Source organism: Hemicordylus capensis, chromosome 1, assembly GCF_027244095.1.
Source record: "Hemicordylus capensis ecotype Gifberg chromosome 1, rHemCap1.1.pri, whole genome shotgun sequence".
Classification (NCBI taxonomy): Eukaryota; Metazoa; Chordata; class Lepidosauria; order Squamata; family Cordylidae; genus Hemicordylus; species Hemicordylus capensis.
Window position 1 is genome coordinate 63,100,679 of NC_069657.1, and position 19,871 is coordinate 63,120,549.

The 19,871-nt window shown below is 43.6% G+C and overlaps 1 long non-coding RNA gene across 2 annotated transcripts; it reads left to right on the top strand.

Annotated features, from left to right (window-relative positions):
- The first annotated feature begins 942 nt into the window (after window positions 1–942).
- LOC128340634 (uncharacterized) lies at window positions 943–14,781 on the top strand. 2 transcript variants are annotated; one of them, XR_008313846.1, is made up of 4 exons: window positions 943–1,101; window positions 10,176–10,392; window positions 11,393–11,469; window positions 14,387–14,781. It is a non-coding gene; the product is annotated as an uncharacterized LOC128340634 (long non-coding RNA). The 2 variants fall into 2 exon arrangements; XR_008313845.1 differs by having other exon boundaries at window positions 944–1,101; window positions 10,222–10,392.
- The last annotated feature ends 5,090 nt before the right edge of the window (window positions 14,782–19,871 follow it).

Below are 19,871 nucleotides of genomic sequence, written 5' to 3' on the forward strand. Positions count from 1 at the left end.
GAGTAACAGCAGGAGAGAGGGCATGCCTCAGCTCCTGCCTGTAGGCTTCCAGTGGTATCTGGTGGGCCACTGTGTGAAAAAGGATGCTGGACTAGATGGGCTTTGGGCCTGATCCAGCAGGGCTTATATTCTTATGGGTGTAGGGTAAAATAAGAATGTAACAAATGAAATAATCCCAGCTGGTTACTTGTTCATTTTCCCTTCCTTTACATTTTCCCCTGCCTTCATGACAGTATATAATGGCAAATCTAATAGCAGGTGATGCTGTTGCTGCCTAGGAATGTGCCTTTACAAAGAACTCATTAGATATTGAAAACAAAGATCTAGGCAAGATAAGGATTTAACCAAGACTTAAATCATTTCCGTTAAACATCTCAGCATCATTTCTGTTAAGCATTCCAGCATGTTTTATTTATGCATTATTTATTTCTTAAAATACAATAAATATTTGTCTCATTTAAGGATTCTCTCTCATGCATAGATTCTCAAGGCTGCTAACAACATTGTAAAACAATAAACACATCTACAGACTGTCACAGCAGGGATTATTCCCCGCAGCATGATTCATGGGACAGGACTTGACGGTCAAGATAGTCATTCAAGAAAAGGGCATACTTCTAGGGCCTGTTAGTAACCAGGCAAGTCCTAAAAACAAAACTTCACAAAATATCAGTCACTAAATGAGAGTTCCTCATTATAAAATCAGAGGCATTATGCTAGTATAACAAAGGCAAGTAGGCAGGGTATTATGGATGTGCTGTTTTTTTAAGGGATACAGCCATGGCTGCATCCCTTAAAACAGTGATTCTCAAACTTGGGTCCTCAGGTGTTATTGGACTTCAACTCCCATAATCCCCAACCAAAGGCCACTGAGGCTGGGGATTATGGGAGTTGAAGTCTGATAACACCTGAGGACCCAAGTTTGAGAATCCCTGCCTTAAAAGAACTATAGTTCCCAGAATCCCCTGTGCCTGCTGGGCCCTACAAAGAGCCTGAAGTGGGGGGATTATCTTTTAAGCCAGAGGCTGTAGCTACTCCAGTGCTCCAGGAGAGTGAAGAGGACATCATGCCTGCTGTTTCCTGCAGGCACTCAGGTCTCAGGTAAGTGAAAAGGTGGAGAAAGAGCAAGGGAGGCAGGCTAGGGAAATGCAGGAGAGGGGTGGGTGGGGGTCTGACTGAATATCAGGGCGGGGGGAATTTCCAACACAATTCAACCAAATCTGACAGTTTTGGGGAGTCATGTCATTCTTTCCAAGGATTTCTTGATGGGTCTGGTCCGATTGGACAGTTCTCAGCACTTGCAGCCTATTAGTTCCCATTATGTGGGGTTAGGAACATAGGAAACTGCCATATACTGAGTCAGACCATTGGTCTACCTAGCTCAGTATTGTCTTCACAGACTGGCAGCGGCTTCTCCAAGGTTGCAGGCAGGAATCACTCTCAGTCCTATCTTGGAGAAGCCAGGGAGGGAACTTGAAACCTTCTGCTCTTTCCAGAGCGGCTTCATCCCCTGAGGGTAATATCTTGCAGTGCTCACACATCAAGTCTCCCATTCATATGCAACCAGGGCAGACCCTGCTTAGCTATGGGGACAAGTCATGCTTGCTACCACAAGACCAGCTCTCCTCTCCTTGTGTGCTTTCACATTGTAGTTCCAGAACTCACATGCATTCTTACATGTATGGTGGTTCATGGTTTTATAATTTTGATGATTTGGTTTCTGGTCTTTTGCTCTTCTGTCTTAAGAGGTGGGTTATTCCTCCTTAGGTGGGAAGCATATTTCAAAGTATTTTCTAAAGAAAGTGTTTTTCTTATCAAGCTCATATTACTCTCTGTCTGCTTTATACATAAAGACTGACATCATTTCACAAGAGACAGATTAGGAAAAGCAAAGTTGTGTGGTTTTTTTGTGGGGTGGTGGTGGTTACCGACTGTCATAAACTGGTTCTGTAAAGTTGGCTCTGTGAAATAACACCTCTGCCTCTGTTTTATGTAGTCAGTGAGAATTACCATTTTGGAACAAAAGAAAATTGCTTATGGTATATAGCTCACAGAAAGCAAGCAGCAATATCATACATTGTAATTCACCAGCTCTCCTGCATCTACATCTGCATGAGAATACTGTAGCCCACTGTAAAACTGCAACATGATATCAACACCCAATAAACAAATCACCCCTCTAGGTTGATATGTGTGATTTGTAATAATTGTCAGGCAGTGTCAATAGCTTACAGATTAGAGCAATATATTTGTGTAACAGAAGAAATGAGATTATGTCAAGGATTGGAATGCTAAACGCTATAAGATCTTGTCTTCAAATCATGCGCGCACCACTTCTGACATTCCGGGCACACTGTCTTCCCAGATGTACTCCTTGCAGCATAGACTCACTGATATCTTCAAGTCCTACCAGGGAAATCAAGGGTGACACAAACCCATACAGGGCTGCCATAGCCACACTTAAGGGCCAAGCAAAAGAAACCAACACAGCCATCCACATGATACTCCACATGAGACAGCTGCAGTCCAGTTGTGTCAGTTCCATGGCACTACAAAGAAAAACATTTCCGTTAGAGGCATTTGGAGTTACATTTCTAATCTGAACTCTTGCCTGATAGCAAGAAAAACACACATTCAAAGTTGAAATCCCTTTATTGTCCACAACTCATAGGAACAACTTTTGGACAGATGTCGGAATTTAAGCTCTGAAGGTTGTTATTGTCTCTTTTCTAACTTTTAAAAAAAAAACTTTTAAGTTTCTCTAAGCAGCTTTATTCTCATATTAACCCTGTGAGGCAGGTTAGACTGGGAGATAGTGATTTTGCCCAAAGTTTGCCTGACCTGTGAACTTCATGATGGAGCTGGGATTTAAAATCAGGTCTTTCCAGTTCTAGTTTGAAACTCTAACAGCTCTAACACTGGTTCAGGTGTTAGCTATGGCTTAGAGACTATAAACAGGTTGCTTACCTGCAACCATGATCTTTGAGCAGCCCTGGTATACAGTATTCACACTGTTAGGCAATGTGCCTGTGCAGCAGCTTGCTTGAGAAGTTTCCAAAGCTCCTTGCAATACCCCAATGCCAAACTCATGTGATCAGCATGAGTGAAGAAAAGATGGCTGGAGCGTAACTTTCCTCAGGTGCTGGATGACCACAGAACACTGAACAATCATCCCCAACTAAAGATCCTAAAAGATAAGTAGATAAACAGAAAGGCAAGTAACACCTGTAGTGAGATAGGTGGCCTGTTTATCTTCATTGTGGTCCTCTGTACTTTCACCCTATTGATAAATTAGCTAATTTACCAACATGGAGGAAGCAGCAGGTGAGTCAGAGTGATACTTCAAAACCCCTACCCTTTTAGGGGTTTAAAAAGGCACCTTTTAAAAGTGGTGATTCTCTTTATTAAGCAGGGGGAGAGCAACTGACCCTATCCAACCCCAGCACAGCATCCCTCCAGTGGCTGTTGCTGGTGGTTTTATTTAATTTTAATTTTATTTTATTTTATTAGTTTACAAAGTCAGACAGGTGTTATTGACTGGTTTGTTTTATCAGACATCGAGTCCTTCCCAAGGACCTGGGATGGCTGAATTTTATTGTCAATTGTTATAGATATCGTCGCAGAATATAGGCTGTTCCCAGTAAAGCTGCTTTTTGTAATTGGATGATGGTGATTTCTGTGGCCCCTATGGTGCTCTTCAAGGTCTTTTGAGGTGCTCTTCAAGGAGGTGCTCTTCAAGGTCTTTTGGAACTGCACCCAGGGCGCCAATGACCACTGGGATTATTTTGGTCTTTTTCTGCCACAGCCTTTCCATTTCAATTTGTAGATCTTTGTATTTGGTGATTTTTTCTATTTCTTTTTCTTCTATTCTGCTATCCCCTGGTATTGCTATGTCGATTATTTTGACTTGTTTTTCTTTCTTCTCGACTACAGTTATATCTGGTGTATTGTGTGGCAGATGTTTGTCTGTTTGTAGTCGGAAGTCCCATAATATTTTTGCATCTTTATTTTCTACAACTTTTTCAGTTTTATGGTCCCACCAATTTTTGGCTACAGGTAGCTTGTATTTTTTTGCAGATGTTCCAGTGTATCATCCCTGCTACCTTGTCATGTCTTTGTTTGTAGTCAGTCTGTGCAATCTTTTTACAACAGCTGATTAGGTGGTGATCAAAGGGCAGCCCTGCTCACGCAGAGCATGCTGGAACTTCCGGGGGTTGCGCTGCCCCCGAACTCCCAAGCCCCCGTTGGCTTCGTGACAGAGCTGGCAGTCATGTGGGTGGCCGATCCAGCCACCCAGGGCTTCTCTTCCAGTCATCTGAGGGGAGAGCAGGCTAAGCCTACTCTCTCAGCAAACCTGCTCTGGGTGAGTCTCACCGATCGTGAGACTCGCCTCAGTGTCTTACAATAGCTCCGTTCTGGATTCTCCAAGCGGTTAACTTTAAAATATGTACATCAAGGTGGATAACTTTGCATTTGTTCTGTGACACAAGACCTGGTTGCAGTTCTGAGATATCTGTAAAAGCAGAGGGCACCAAAACTGCCTTGGCCACCATGGGGTGATGAGAATACAGCTCATTTCCTGTGTTAATATTTTGCTGAAAATACTCTGTATTGGTGGAAATGGAGAAAATATGTGAAACGTTGTCTTTGTCCAAACCAGGAGGAATGCATTTCCCAAAGAATATTTCCCTATTTTCACTCTGGAGCAAAACTTTCTGTATTTCTTGTTGACCAAAGTTGCAAAGAGGTTTAGCTCTAGACACTTCTTATATAATTGCCTCCACATTGCCTGTTCCCTTTATGTGAATGGCAATTGTGGAAATCTTTTAGCCTCTACACAATTTCCAAATGTCTATAGCTAACTTGCACTGGGACCTGGATACTGTCTCTGTCTTACTTGTTTAGGTATGCAATAGCAATTGGATTGTCCATAGCTACTTGTACTACTCTTTCCCAGATCAAAGGAAGAAATGACATCCAGGCCAGAAACTGGACTAAGAGTTCTAAATAATTTATGTGATATCCCTGTTATTCCTCTGACCACTGGTGTAGCCAGTACACAGGAGGCCTGTGTTCATCCCTGGTGCGCGGCCCCACCATGGCACACACTGCATGTGCCCCCCACTCACCTGCAGCAGTGGGGGCCAATGAGCAGCATGTGCTTTGCACATGCATCCCCATTCACTCTCTGCCATCTCCAGCTCCACCCACTGCTGCCTCTCCTCTCCAGCTCCTCCTCTTTCAATCTCCTCCTCCTCCACTCATGCTATATGCAAGCACTTCATGCTTCCACAAGAAACACTTGCAAGCAGCAAGAAGACAGCAGGAGAAGAGGGAAAGAGGCAGCACAAGGGCAGGTGGAGAGGGAAAGAGGAGGAGATGGAGAGGAGGCAGTGAGAGGGCAGAGGCGGTGGCAGGTGGGAAGCAGAGGCAGCAGGAGTGGACAGGTAGCCAGAGCGGGGAGGCAGATGGGCCCGTGTTCAAGGGACATCCTTGAACAATGATAGTTCCATCCCTGTCTCTGACTATACATTCCTTGTTATAAGCTTCCCAACCTTGTATAGACGCATCTAAGGTCACTATAATGGTAGTCAGAGGCAGTCAAAATTGAACTCCTGTGGAAAGATTATTCTCCTGTAGTCACCAATGTAGCAAGCTTAGACCTTTTTGAGGAATAGTGAGCCTTATGGATTTACTGTGACTTTGACAAACAAACAAAAAAAGGTTGAGAATCAATTTGTAGTGGTTGCAAAGCCACTAGTGCTGTACAGGAAGCCACGAGGCCCAACAAGCACTGAACTTTTCTTGCTCTTTGATGTTGACAAGGAAGGCAAGCACTTATTTTCCCTCTAAGATTTTCCTTTCAAATTTCTGGAAGGAATGCTCATTCAAATCCAATATTGTCCCTTTAAATTGAATGATGTGTGATGGGGTCAGCTGAGATTCTGAAGAAAGTGCAAAACAAACTGCATATGCTAGAGCAATTGGTCCGGGTTGATGAAGGCAATCAGCCCATTGTGTAGGGGGTATATTTTGATCTATCTGCATCTGAGGTATGTAATGATGACAGTTATGAATTCTGTAAAAATTCTTGGTGCTATTGACCGTCCAAAAGGGAGAACCTTATCCTGGAACACTTATCTTCCCACCATAAACATCAGGTACATTATGGTCTTATTCTAATGTGAAAACACTAGGTCCTTTAAGCCTACGATCACAAATCATTGTCTCTCACAAGAAAAGGGAGAATCATATTATTCTATCATTATAATATTTTTTATTTAGTTGATTTCTATACCGCCCTTCCAAAAATGGCTCCGGGCGGTTTACATTAAAACAACACTAATATCAATAAACAGTTAAAATTGAAAACTGTAAAAACAACATGAAACCATTATTAAAAAAATTAAAACAGTTTGTAAAACCCTGGAAAACCAGGCCGAACCTTTACGGTTTAAAAACCCTGGAAGGCCAGGACAAACGGATAGGTTTTAAGGGCTCTCCTAAAGGCCAATAATGAACACAGATTGCGTATTTCTGCCGGGAGTGCATTCCACAGCCCAGGAGCAGCTACAGAGAGGACCGGCCTCTGAGTCGCCACCAGACGTGTTGGTGGCAACTGAAGAAGGCCTTAGATGACCTTAATGTGCAGTGGGGATTGTACCAAAGAAGGCACTTTTTAAGATAACTCGGGCCTAAGCCAGCACTTTACATTTCGCCCAGAAACATATCGGCAGCCTCGCTCATAGCTGCCCATCCTGCCAGCAACCCAGGCTGGCCATAGCTGAGTTTCTACCGCTGCCTGAGTGCCCAGTCTTTGATCCCAGCTGGGAGGAATTCGCGGACCTCTTTTCCTTTATCCACAAGATCCGGTCCATTGTTGAGCAGATGGGGATATGCAAGGTGCGGCTGCCACTGGACTGGCAACCTCCATTTGCATGTGATGTTGATAAACTTCACCTTACTCCACAAATCCAAAGGCTGATATCATCAGCCAGTGCAGCTGTTTCAAAACGAGCATAATATGGTCTCTCTGAGTTGCCCCAGAGACCAATCTGGCTGCCACATTTTGAACTAAGCGAGGTTTCCAAACTATGTACAAAGGCAGCCCCACATAGAGCGCATCGCCGTAGTCAAGCCTGGAGGTTACCAGCTGTTGCATCACTGTTTTGAGGTTGTCTTCTTCAAGGAATGGACTCAGCTGTCGAATCAGCTGAAGCTGGTAGAAAGCACTCCTAGCCATAGCCTCCACCTGAGTTACCAGGGTGACGCCTGGGTCCAGGAATACTCCCAAGCTCTGTACCTGCTCCTTCCGGGGGACTGCAAACCCATCCAGCACAGGAAGGTCTAACTCATCCCTCAGATTCTGAGCCCCTACAATGAGCACCTCCATCTTGCTTGGATTCAGTTTCAATTTGTTATCCCTCATCCAGCCCATTACTGCCTGTAAGCAGGCATTTAGGGAATGAATGCCATTTCCTGATGATGAAGATGAAAAGGAGAAGTAGATTTGGGTGTCATCAGCATTCTGATAATACCCAGCACCAAATCTCCTAATGACCTCACCCAGCGGTTTCATGTAGATATTGAAAAGCATTGGTGACAAAATGGAGCCCTGAGGGACTCCATATAACAGCTCCCATTTTGAGGAGCAACTATCACCAAGCTCCAAAATCTGGAATCTACCCGAGAGGTAGGAGCAGAACCACTGCAAAGCAGTGCCTCCTATCCCCAACTCCCCCAGGTGATCCAGAAGGATACCATGGTCGATGGTATCGAATGCCACTGAGAGATCCATAAAAACCAGCAGAGTCACACTCCCTCTGTCGATTCCCCAGTAGAGATCATCCATTAGGCTGAACAAGGCTGTCTCAACCCCATAGCCAGCTCTAAAGCCAGTTTGAAATGGGTCTAGATAATCGGTTTCCTCAAAAACTGCCTGGAGCTGGTCAGCCACCATCCTCTCAATCACCTTGCCCAACCAAGGGAGTTTGGAGACTGGCCTATAACTATCCATTGCTAAGGGGACCAGGAAGGCTTCTTAACATGCCTGGAATTTTTTGCCATCTGTGCAAATTCATTCAGGTACCTCAGATCTAGGATTGGTCTTCTACTGCTGTCATTTTTCTGTACTTTTGGAAGTATCTGGAGTAAAATCCCAGAGCTTGAACTGGAATTGAAACAAGTTCTATTGTATTTTCCCCCCAAAGAGATTTTACTATGAAAGTAGGAGTTGGATGTGTGTAAGTTATACCAGTGTTGGACTGTTATGAAATTTGACTGCATATCCCAATTTTACAATTGAGAGCACCCAATAGTATGTTGTTATTTCTTGTCAAGTTTAAAGAAAGTTGGATAGATGTGTAATTGAAGTTATAGAATGGCTGGTGTAAAAGTAGGAATGTCCAGATGTTCCATTGATAAAGTGTCAAAAGATGTTGTTTATTGCTTTTGTTGAGCAGATGAAGATTGTTTGCTGCTATGTATGACTTCCTCTGCTGAGTTTTAAAATGACTTCTGAAGTCCCTTCGGTCAGATGATTGTCTATACCAATGATCTTCACTATTTTTTGAGTGGGGGCCACTTTTTGGGGGGGGAACCTTAAAGGCAAGAGCCATTTTCCACTGTACTAACCTCTGTGCAGTGTTGTGTTTTTCTCAGAGCCAGGAAAAGGCACTTTAAGAGAAACAGAGCCTGCTGAGCCCCAGTGCCATCTTAAATGGCACACACAGAGTGCTGGCAAATGTCATCCTTTCCAGAACTATTCCTTAGGGCTCTGTGGAGAAAACTTTGGGGCAGCTTTGGGGCTGTTGAGGCTTGAGAGGGTGCCGTTTGCCTTAAAGGAACCCACTGGCACTGGGCAATGTGCAGCAATGCATGATGGGAATGGTCACCTCTGAATACTGCCAAGGGGGCTGTGCAGAGTATTTGGCTTTGGCCAAAGCATCACACAGGCCTAATAAATCATTAGGGAGCTGCACTTGGGTTGATGGGAGCCACCACTGGCCTTGCAGTGAAGAACATTGGTTTCTAGTTTCTTGTATCTTGAATAAGAAGTTGAATAAGCCTGTTTGAACCTGGATTCCATAAACTGACCTTATTGTGTCAGAAGACCAAATGCTTTAGCACTGTACTTTGATTTCTTTAATTATACTAATGCCCCAGCCATTTGGGTACTACACAATCCCTCTCCTTGAAACAATAGGTCCTCAATTCTTTCTCTGGTTCCTGGTTGAAAGGTGGACAACCTAAGCCACACATGTCTACAGTGCTATCGTTCCAGACACGTTCTCTGACTCACAATCAACTGTCTGGATATAGTGATTTGCTGTCGTGTAAAATCAAATAACTTTGTCTGAAATTAAGCGAATTTCTTCTGAAGAGCCTTGGGAACGAAATTGCTCCCCAGACAAGTAATGGAAGCAAGATATTCAGGCCATGTAGTTTGCAGTCTTTATAGCCAGGAAAGACATTGAATAGAACCTCCTGCCAATTGCATCCAGCTTCCTCTCCTCTTTATCTACAGGCACTGTATGTCTCTTATTAAGTTTGCCTGTTGATGTATAGTCCATTACTAAAGAACTTAGGGGACATTGCTTAAACATAAATGAGCACCCCTCTTCTTGAATCTGTATATCCCCTCCAGGCTCCTGAAGGTAAGTGCTACTGATGATAGTTTAAGCTAAGCTTGCTTGGCTGCTTGTGTTATAGCACTGGTAGTATAGGTAATGACTTGAGAAAGATTGTGACAATCATGAGGATGCTACAAAATCAAATACTGGGTCCTGAATAGGTGGTGACGGCTGTTTAGCTGGTAATCCCAAAGTCCTTGCTATCTCCATTACCTGCAAGTTAGTGTTTCAACTCTTCAGTAGGAGAAAATGATTTCTTGCCTAGTTCAGACTCCTCTGGTAAAGTCTTCTCTGTAGTAACAGAGCCTCCTCCTCCGATGACAGAGGAATCCTAGCAGATACTGAAGTTGCCAAAGTTGAAGGCAACAGCTCCATTCTATGACAATATTCTTTAAGTATTGAGCTCTTTGTTGATGCTGAAAGTGTTGTTGATGTCAAATGTTGATGAGTCTCCTTAGACAGAATCCACCTTCTTCAATACTGAAGAATGTTTCTTCTTTTTATGTTATTCAGTTCTTGCTTATCATTCACTCTGTTCTCCAGTACTGAAGGTCTGTAATCTGTTCATTTGTCTGCCTTGAAACATCAGAGGACTTAACTGACCACTAGTGATGAAGACCCTGCAGCCACAGTATCTTTCAACAGTCCAAGTCACACAGACCATCTGGAATAACAGCATCAGGCAGTGTCGCCAGGTGATGGTCGCAGTGTCAGGCAGTGTCGCAGGTGATCAAGCAACAAGCATCAGGCAGTGTCGCAGGTGATGGTACTGAAGTCAATTTCAGTATTAGTTTTGATGTCAATAAATACAGGAGCACTTCTCACAATCAGTGAGAAGAGCTCCGTGGAGATCTGCGGGGAGAGCGGGTTTGACTCACCCTCCCTGCGGATGCCTGAGCTCTCTTCCCTGGGCAGGTGGATCATACGCCCAGTCGACCAGCTGCGTTCCCGGCAGCTCTTGGGGTCAGGATGCTGGGACTCGCTGTCGCGTGTCACCCCGCCCCCTGGAGCTCCAATAGTGCACTGCACAAGTGCACAGTGCATTATGAGATCCCCCCCCCGAATGTGCCAGCTGTGGCTGCAAACAGTTGTGGCTGACACAGCCCAGTTTTGCATGCTTGTGTGACTAGTCTCACAGTGTCAACACTGAACCATTGTTAATGACTGAACAGCTTTCAATAGTTCTGTCGATATAGGTGGTGTTGACACTGAAGTTGCCAGATGTTATGTTAAGTCAAATAATGCCACCTGCAATCTTAATTCTCTATTCTTTCTCATTTGTTTGGAGAAATATGGACAAATATTGCAATAACTAATTTTATTGGCTTTTCCAAGACAAATTAAGCAAAGCTCATGGTAGTCAATGGATGGTTTTTTAGAACTACAGTTCTTGCATTTTTAAAAGACTTTTTATTATTTGTTTGTTTGTTTGTTTATTCAATTTCTATACCACTCTTCCAAAAATGGCTTGGGGCGTTTACACAGAGAAATAACAAACAAATAAGATGGAACTCTGTCCCCAAAGGGCTCACAATCTAAAAAGAAACACAAGATAGACACCAGCAACAGTCACTGGAGGTACTCTGCTGGGGTTGGATATGGCCAGTTACTTTCCCCCTGCTAAATAAAGAGAACCACCATGTCAAAAGGTGCCTCTTTGCCATGTTAGCAGGGGTTTAGTGTCCATCAATCAAACAAATATGCTCTTAACAGAGAACATGGGCAACTACTACTGCTAATAGATTTACTTCACTCAACAGGATGAAGGCAAAACACTCTCCAATGGAACAGTGTTCCCACAATACTGATGATGCGGTGGTTTTGGAAAAGAACTGAGGTGGGCAATGCTGCAACTATCCTTTATTAACAGTCACTCTGGGCTCATAAGGGTGGTGTTGGAGTGCTGAAAGAAGAGTTTTGGAAACTTCCCAGACAAGCTACTATACAGGTGCATTGCTTGATAGTGTGAAGGCATGGAGGGTGCCTTCAAAGATTACCAAGATAGCTACACTTGAACATGTGAGCCACTTACTTGAGCAGTTCAATGGCACATCCAGTGAAGATGTCCATACATATGGTGGTACTAATTAAACCAAAGTATACCCCTCCTGTATTCTACCAAAGAAGACCGCAGGGCTTTGTGGTCACCAGGTGTTGACACTGACTCAACGGCACACATTACCTTTATTATAACATAAACAAGCTGGTTGACATGCCCTATGGGTGGCAATTCTTGTCAATCTCCCCTTCCCTCTAAAGCACACTGTGACTAGCAAAAATATATCCTGAGGGCTGCATGACCCTCGGAAACATATTGCAGGAGGGCACAGTGAGCTTTGGAGGAAAGGGGAGAATGGTGAAAACTATCCTCACTTTTAGCCTATGCTGTACGTTTGCTACACCAGTACTTGATGTTAGTCTGCCGTCTCCCTAAATTCAGAGATAAACTGAGATTAGGAATATCTGGTTTCAAATCCCCATCAACCATCAAGCTCATTGGGTGACCTTGGGCCCATCACCCTCTCACACCCTAATCTTGGGTACTTCTTTCCCATTTTAAAGGGGGTTTAATCCAGAAAGCTCCCAGACGCAAATAATATTAGGATTTCCCAGTTTAAGGGAGATGGTAATCAAGGATCAGTCAGGTCAGGTGCCAGCCAGGGGCCCACACCCATCAGAGGACCCCACTCTGTTGGCCTGACCTCTGAAGCTCCTCAGTACCGGTGGTGGCATTGGCATAAATCAGCCAACCAACTTGCAGTGCCATTGCTTCATCTGGCAACATGCCTGAATCTGCAAATGGAGGCATTACTGCAAGGTCTCTAGAGGATGCTGCCATGGCCTGACAAGTCTGGTGGGCAAAGAAGGAGCTGCTGTGTAAGTTTCTTGGCCAAGAGATTTGCATGCCATGTTTTTGTTGTTGTTGTTGTTTTGCTGCCTTTTTAATCAGCCAATGTATTTTCTCCCAAAGACTCCTATGTAATCATCTCAGCCTTTTCTGAACGATGTCTAAATTCTTTTAGATATTCAGTGTACATGACACCATTATGTATTTAGAAGATTTACTCACTGTTCTTCCTTCTCTTCAGAAACAGAGTCCAGGTGATCAGAAAGTTAGCATCTGATCCTATGCATGTTTACCCATGTTATAAATGTTTTAAACCACCCTGAGCCATTTTTGGAGGGATGGTATATAAATCAAATCAATCAATCAAATTTTTAAAAAATACTCAGAAGCAACTCCCACTAAGTACCATGGGGCTTACTCCCAGTGCATAGGATTGCAGCTTTAGATCTAAAAGTGTATCTTGAAAGGTCTATAATTTCCACTAGTAATCCAAGTAACACATGCTTGCCTAGAAATACTGGCTGACATGCTGCTCAGGATAACTCGGGCAGTTATGAACTACCCATGCCGCTATGGGTGTTTAAAGCAACTCCCACGGTGTTGCAAAACAGATCTGGTACACTACTCTCTAAAACTGTGCAACTACAATTCTGCAGTGTTGTGCTATGGCTCCCACCTGGCTTCCTCCCGATGTTGCTGAACTACAACTCCCAGCATCCCCAGCTACAATTTATTATGTTGGTTGGAACCACTGCTATGGCCATTGGAAAGAATGATTATAGGGTTGCAAAAGTGAAATTGTACAATGTTAAGTAGCAGTACAACAACCCTGTTCTGTATCACCATGGGGGTTGTTTTAGATGCCTGCAGTGACGTGGGCAGTTCAGAACCACCCGTGTTTCCCTGTGCAGCATGCCAGCCACTGAGTTTCGATAAATTCTTAGTCTGTGTCAAAAGTGCTGCAAAAGTTATAAATTCTTACAACCTCCTCTTCAAGCTAACGAAAAATGAACAATGAGACTGCTTGCCAATATTATGGGCTTAGGTTTAAGTACAGTGCTGCTTGATGAAGGGCTAATGGTTTTCTCAGCTGTATCTTTAGATTTTGAAGCCCCCCAAAACAGCAATATATTGCAGTTAGTGGATTTTTGCACACATACCCTGCCCATGAGCTAGCAATGCACATATGTTGAAAAGGTTGTAGATTGCCCATACCTTTTGTATTCCCCATGGGGTATATATGAGATAAGAGTGGCCATCAGTGAGCCTCAGCAAGCCTGACAAGGAAGCACATCCACCCTTGCCTCAGCCGCGACATATGGAGGGCCAGTCCAGAGCAAAGGTTGTTGGGAAATACAGTCTTGTCATCACATGCGAGAACACAACTCCCAGCAGCTGCTGACGAGTGCATTGCCTGTGACCAATTGGGACCAGGCAAGAAAGAGGCAGAATACACCCCACTTCCGCCTCTTCCTTCCCTGCCTCCACAGCAAGGAGGTGGCAGCAGCCAATGGGGATGAGAAAGCATTTCATGCTGGAGCAGCCAGCCTGGGTGGAGAGGTGTTGGAGCTCTGAGGCATAAAGGCAAGTGGAGTGGGATGGAACAAGGTAGGACTGGGGTTTCCCAGCAGAATAGCAAAAGCAGGAAGAGTCTGCATTGCATTGCCTTGTAAAAATAACTCTGGACACCCTTCACCCACTTAGTTCCCCACCTCCACGCCACATGCCCTTCTGGGAAGCAAAAAATTGCATATCCTGTGGGATATATGCACAAAAATACAGTATCTCTGTATTTCTCTGGTTTGGACATCTGCATTGTTGTCTAAAACATAGATTAAAAGTAAATGATTTTTCCATATATGAAATGAAATGTACAAAACATGACAATTCTGCCTTTACCTTTTAGAAGCCCCTTCAGAAGGTTCGATCTCTTCTTCTTCATCTCCAACTGACTCAGCAGTTATAGATGGTGGTGGTGGTGGAGGAGGAGGAGGAGCATCACCAGCTGCTAAGGATTGCTGGGACATTGATAATCAAACAGGTTCCACTAACAGTGAAGCAAAATAGAAAGAATATCAGTGCCAACATTTATTTAAAATATGTAAACAAGAAGCTTTTAAAAGCAAAAAATCACTTACAGTAAGAACTTCCTGAAAATGGAAGCAGATTGTTAAAAGGCTCTCTATGTTTTTATCAGTGTTCTTGTATTGATGTTTTTATTGTGCATATAGATAGGCATACCAAACATGTTGTTTGCACCCTCTTATATTTCCTCCTATAATAAATTGTTTCAGGATAGTATCTCAAGAAACAGTTGGGGTAGTTAACTTCAGAAGTATTGTGGACATGCTCAGAGACTTATGAGAAGTGCACAGTTTGCACTCCTTTCACTTGCATTCTTTTAATTCCACCCCCCCGCCTTTTTTGCTTGATTGTTAGATTATTTTCATTTTCCCTGTTTATTTTTATTAGTTTTCTTACTTGTTCACAGGAGCTGCCTGTGTTACTTGTTTCAACAGGCAGTCACATCTTGGCAATGGCTAGTCTAATCGCTTACATGTATTGGGTACTAGTGTTGTTAATACTGGGCCCAAGGGGCACATGCCCCCATTGTTTTGGCTGGGTGTCCCAGACCTATTGGCTGCCTGCCCAGCCCCCCCCCCCCTGCTCGTACCTGTTTGAAAGAAGCAGGATAGAGGGGAGGGCCAGGCTCTGAGCTGGAACTTTTCAGGTGCTCCCCATTACTGCCTCCTCAGCCTCTGCCCCTCTCTGTGATTATAATGGAAACCAGGAGAAACACGCACATGTCCTCCATTTTCTCTGTCTCTCTCTTTTAAAAAAACCAAACGGCTATGCCATGAATGTTGGTGGCTGCCATTTTTTCATAGCAGTGAACTTTCTCTCCCCCCCCTGCCCGCCACCACACATCTCTGCAACAATGTTGCATCTGGGTATATAGGTAATAAAAATTGACACTGTGAGGAAATGGCTGCACATCTCCTGTCAGGAGAGCAGTAACTAGTAAGAAATGCACCTTTAAAACAAGAAGTTCTGGTACGAACTAATCTGCCTGCCTTGTTTCCTTTCACTATAATCTTAATTGATAATTACTATCTTCACACATTAGCCTACTTCCACCTCATTTACACATCCACCATTTTGAATTGGGGTGGATAACATCACCACATACTACACCATTGAGGTGTCCCTATGTGTCACTACAACTGTAGCAAATTTGGTCCAACTCGGTCCAGGCATTGCAAATCTTATACGCTTACTTTCCTTAAGAAAAATAGGTTTAAAAGATAGATAAAATAGAAAGGCAGTGAATGGAACTTCCCCCCCCCCCAAAAAAGGGGGGGAGAAACCCTCTTTATTGCTATTCATTCTACAGCCTTTTTGTTCTGAAAACAGATGTGTAACTCCTGAGAAGATTGCAACAGGACCCTTAGCCCTTGGAATATCACAGATTTCACAGCTAGGAGGCCCAGCTAGGATTTCACAGCTAGGAGGCCCAGGTTCAAATCTTTCATGTGACTGGCTACTAGAAAAAGCGGGGAGGAGTAGCCACACACAGGCACATCTGTCAGAGTTAAGGATGTGTCTGAAACATTTTGGAGGCCATTATAGAAGCCTCCAAAATGTTTCGGCCACCAAGGCCATTTTGGATTTCGGAGGTGGCGGGGGTTTTCCCTTAAGGGCAGGGGAGGGTGCACTTACCCCCCCCCACACACACACACACACACACACACCGCATTTCCTCTGCCAGCGCTCTGTTGTTTCAAAGCCCCTCGGGGTGGCAGCTTACCTCCCTGATGACCCGTTGCCATCCTCGGCCGGAAGTGGCCAGAAGTACCGGGTGCGTGTGTGCCCCTCACGTGCGTGCGCATGCACAGCAGACGGGCATGCATGCGCCCTCAGTACTTCCGGCCACTTCTGGCCAAGCACAGCAATGGGGCGGCAGGGAGGTACACTGCCACCCCGAGGGGCTTTGATACAACAGAGAGCTAACAGGGGAAATGTGGCGGGAGGGGTATGCGCACCCTCCCCCGCCCTTATGAGAACACCCCTGCCGCCTCCAGAATGTGGAGGAGCTGTTCCGGGCATATCCCTAGTCAGAGTCAATCAGGGAAAGCACTGCACAGCCAACCACCTGGCACTGCAGATGTCCAAGCTTCCCCTGCGCTCACATCAAAGTGGTACAAAATTTAAGTTTGTTTCTTCTCCCTCAAATCAGGGGGAAATAGTGTGGCCCAGCCCTTGGGAAGACTACCATTCCCAACAGCCATTGTGCCTTCCCCTTGATGCTATACTGGGAGTAAGGGAGGAAGAGGAGTTCTGCCCCTGTTCCTGCATACAAAATTGCTATGCTTTACATAGCAATAAGGAAAACAAGCTGCTACTTCTGTTCACTAACGGGCAACTAAAGGTTAGGGGGAGTGTGTATTTATGAAAGGGACATATTTCTGAAGTAAAAAAGTACTTTTGGAGGGAGGAAAGGGCAGCAAAAATCACACACACACCGTGCATGCATTTGCCTTCTGGGCTGAGCTCTGTTGTGGAGTCTTCTACGGACACACATAGCTCTTGTTATGTACTTGGCACTTCTAAGACTGCCTGGAATGTCAGCCAATATGAAGATCTCAGCATCATGATGCAGGAAGAGAAATACATTATTTTGAGGGAAAGCTCAGAAGATAAACACCTTTATATTGCAGGTAAGCAATAACCATGAATTTGGGCAGTAAGTTACCATTTTGTAACAACCCTGAACTCTTCAACCGTATATCATCACAGTCATCATACACAAGTAAAAAAAGTATTACATGGACTTACTTAAACAGACCCAAGTGGAAAATGTTTCAAAGCAAATATGCATCCTTTAGTTATGTGAGAGCGGTGTTCATCTGAATGTTGAATGAACGTTACTGTGATGCAAGCATCACAGTAACCATAGACACATTAGCTATCCTGAATCTTTATTTGTTTGATTTATATCTTTCTTTGTCCCAGTAAAGAATAGGTTGTGTTCTAAGGTGCCCAGGGAGGGAGGGATTTCCCACATGGAAATTTCCTCACTCCCTTCTCCCTACTATAGTCCCACAATCCACACCTGAGGATCCAGGTACCCTCTGGAACAGGTTGACATGAAGCATGGGGGAGCTGCCAAGAGGGTGGACCAAATAAAATTCTCCCCTCTTGTATCCCCCCCCCCATTTCTGTTAGGAAAAAAAGTGTGGGCATTCAGGTAAGACAATGGAGGAATGCAATATATTTTCATATACTAGCATAATTAAAGTGTATTTTCCGCATTAGAAACCACGTTCAAAATATTATTTAATTTTGAATTTCTTATATCTCACAAAATAGGCTTTCCTGAAAAACATGTTTCTCAGAGCTTTCATAGATTAGTTCTTTCATTGTATGTGTGTTTTCAAACATCAGCCAGTTTATTTCACTTCCTGAAGAGATGCATGGAACTGAGATAAAAGAGAAGCAAGAGGGGTCAGAGGCTGTGTGATACAAAGGCCTTTGTATCATTTATATAGTGCCACCAGTGATCATGAGACCACCCTAAGGAGTTTACAGCCTGCATATTGACAGACACAACAGAGGGAGAAGAAGGAAGTGGGGGGCAGGGGGAAACAGGAAGTACTTCACATACTTAGCTTAGCCACAATCAATTGTAGCTGGGGTGATGGGAGTTGTAGTTTAGCAACATCTGGAGTACCACAGGTTGAGAATTCCTGGCCTAGTTCATTGGTGCCAATGGGAATCCCCCCACACACACACACACTAAAAACAGCAGCTATGCACATGTGTGTAAGATCTGGATTGAGACAAGATGGAGGTAGGGTTAAAATCCCCCTATCCCTTGCCATGATTCTGACCATGGGGACTGCAATCCAGCTACTATTTAAGATTAAAAACAAGCACACGCTTGCAAAACATATACTTAAACTAACATCTAGTATGACATCTAGTAAGAGTGAGAACTCATCAGGGAATTAGGGCACAGCAGATATGCAAACTACTTAGGAACTATTAATCTTTATTCTTGATATGTTCAGTTTAACTCAAAGTACAAGATAACACATTGACTTACCTTGTAGATATATATAAATATATATATTTGCAATTCTCTTTTAAAATAGCTAATTTAGTTTTTAGCAGGCTTTTGGACAACAAGATTTTACAAAAAGTCCATGTGCCTGCTCATGGAAATGGCTTGACACTGACAGGCTACTGCAGCACTGTTTCTAAGTAACCAATATGATGTCATACATAGAGACAATGACATCACATGGGAATTATGCATGAAGTGCAGGAGAACTAAATAATAAATAATTATAATAAGGATCCTGCTGTGGTAATGTTTTCCAAATAGAGAGGAATGCCTGAACAACTGAAATCCAAAATGCTATACAAAGTACCATTCTACTTCTTTTTTTTTAATATACTAAAATACAATATGACACAAATTTCATAGAATACTAAAATTATATTACAGCAATGAAAAAAGTCCGTATGAACAGATTGTCTTGAAATATATTGTTCCAAAACATCACAAGCAGCACTTATTGGGTATCATTCAGACCTTTAGTGTAACAGAGGTCTGTCTGTCAGCAGAAGCTCTTTCTTGTGAATGGTAGAAGAGTTCCGTTTGTGCACAGAGCCCTTGCTTGAATGCAGCTCTCCTTCCATTTACGACAGAACATTGCCACTCCAAAGCTGTGGATGCCACCTACTGACTTGTGATATAATCTTTCCCACTTCTATTATATGTTGTTACTTAATATTCCAAACATCCATATTTTGCAATACCAATCAGTGATGACATAACATGCAGGGGTACATCAGCTGAGTAATACTGGGTGCATAGCACTGCATACAAGTGAAAAATTGAACAAATGGTGCTACACAAGAGTCATCAGTTGAAAATAGTGGACTTACTCACATGTAACAATTGCACAATTTGTATCGCTTGCATACATGCAACATTAAAAGGTAAACTGTGCTGTCAAGTCGATTTCGACTCCTGGTGCCCACTGAGCCCTGTGGTTTTCTTTTGGTAGAATACAGGAGGGGTTTACCATTGTCTCTTCCCATGCAGTATGAGATGATGCCTTTCAGCATCTTCCTATATCACTGCTGCCCGATATAGTAGCAGCAGGGATTCGAACCAGCAACCTTCTGCTTGTTAGTCAAGCATTTTCCCTGCTGCGCCATTAGGTGGCTACATTACTGGCTTTATACACCCTTGTGTGGTATGTCAACCAGTAATTGGAAAGGCTTCTGCTCTTTTTATGCAAAATTCATCTTTGTGGTCATAAGGAGATTGCAAAATCCAGTTCTGTCTCTTCTACCATATTTTTAAGAAAATGTAGAGA